This window comes from Piliocolobus tephrosceles, chromosome 15, assembly GCF_002776525.5.
Source record: "Piliocolobus tephrosceles isolate RC106 chromosome 15, ASM277652v3, whole genome shotgun sequence".
NCBI classification, from domain to species: Eukaryota; Metazoa; Chordata; class Mammalia; order Primates; family Cercopithecidae; genus Piliocolobus; species Piliocolobus tephrosceles.
Window position 1 is genome coordinate 65,746,784 of NC_045448.1, and position 1,828 is coordinate 65,748,611.

Consider the following 1,828-nt stretch of genomic DNA (forward strand, 5'->3'; position numbering starts at 1 on the left):
TACAGGCGCCCGCCACCACACCCAGCTAATTTTCGTATTTTTAGTAGAGATGGGGATTTACCACGTTGGCAGGCTGGTCTCGAACTCCTGACCTCAGGTGATCTGTCTGCCTTGGCCTACCAAAGTGCTGGGATTACAGGCATGAGCCACTGCACCAGGCCAAGGTCTCTGTTTTAATGGAGATTTTTGTTGTTGTTGTTGTTTCTTTTCTTTTCTTTTGGTGGTGATGGTGGTGGGGGGTGCTTTCCAGAAAAAAACAGGAAAGCCTGCTAGACAAATTCTAAAAGAGCTGTAATGCTTTGTGGGTTGCCCAGGTTGGCCTCCAAGTCCTGGCCTCAAGTAATCCTCCACCTCAGTCTCTCAAAGTGCTAGGATTATAGGCATGAGCCACCACCACACCCTGGCCACTGTTTTAGTGAGTTTTTGTTGTTGTTGTTTGAGACAGTCTTGCTCTGTTGCCCAGGCTGTAGTGCAGTGGTGTGATCTCAGCTCATTGAATCTCTGCCTCCTGAGTTCAAGCAATTCTCCTGCCTCAGCTTCCTGAGTAGATGGGATTACAGGCACCTGCCACCACGCCCGGCCAATTTTTGTATTTTTAGTAGAGATGGAATGTCACCATATTGGCCAGGCTGGTCTTGAACTCCTGATCTCAAGTGGTCCACCCACCTCAGCCTCCCAAAGTGCTAGGACTACAAGCATGAGCCATCACACCTGGCCTGTTTTAATGTTATTGCTGGTCAGCTGTGCCTCAATTCCAACGGGATAATGAGGCATGTCCCTCCACCCATTCCCATCATGACCTGAATTAGTGTTTCAAGTCTTCTTTAGCATGCCTTTGGCCAAGAGGATGGGTTCATTCAGTTGGTTGGGGGACATAGAAATTTACTTTTTGGTTTACATGTGCTTTCTCCTAGATCAAGCAATAGCCAAATTGTATGCCCCCTTTGTTGACATTTGGCGTACTTTAAAAAATATCTCCCATAGAATTCTGGGGTTTGTTTTGTTTTGTTTTGTTTTGTGACAGAGTCTTGCTCTGTCACCCAGGCTGGAGGGCAATGGCTCTATCTTGGCTCACGGCAACCTTCACCTCCTGGGTTCAAGCAATTCTCTTGCCTCAGCCTCCTGAGTAGCTGGGATTATAGTCATGCACCACCACGCCTAGTTAATTTTTGTATTTTTAGTAGAGACAGGGGTTCACCATGTTGGCCAGGCTGGTCTCGAACTCCTGACCTCAAGTGGCCCAGCTGCCTTGGCCTCCCAAAATGCTAGGATTACAGGCATAAGCCACCATGCTTGGCTGTATTCTGGTATTCGAACACTTGTGTCTGGAATATAACAGAAGACTTTCCCTGAATATCATTTTCTTATTCAGTTGCAAAAAGAAAGAGAGAAAGAATATATTTCCAAGGGAAATAATTGGAAATATAGTTATTAAAATTCGTCAGTATGCTGCTAAAAACAGAAACCATGGAAAGTGCTATGATTTGGATATTTGTCACCTTCAAAACTCGTTGAAATTGAATCCCAGTGTGGTATTATTAACAGGTAGGGCCTTTAGCAGGTGATTAGGTAATGAATTGGGGGGCTATCATGGGATTGGGACTGGTGGCTTTATAAGAAGAGGAAGAGAGGCCTGAGCTAGCACACTCACACTCCTTGCCGTGTGATGTCCTGTGCTGTGTTGGGGCTCTCAAGAGAGAAGGCTGTCAACAGATGCACCCCCTCAGCCTTAGACTTCCCAGCCTCCAAAACTGTAAGATATAAATTTTGTTTCTTATAAGTAATCCAGTTTCAGGTATTCTTTTTTTTTTTTTTTTTTTTTTTTTTT

General features: G+C 45.0%; 1 non-coding gene across 1 annotated transcript; it reads right to left on the reverse strand.

The window, feature by feature from the left end:
* Window positions 1–237: 237 nt before the first annotated feature.
* On the reverse strand, window positions 238–300 carry LOC111550626. Its single transcript, XR_002734124.1, has one exon. It is a non-coding gene; the product is annotated as a U7 small nuclear RNA (small nuclear RNA).
* Window positions 301–1,828: the final 1,528 nt, after the last annotated feature.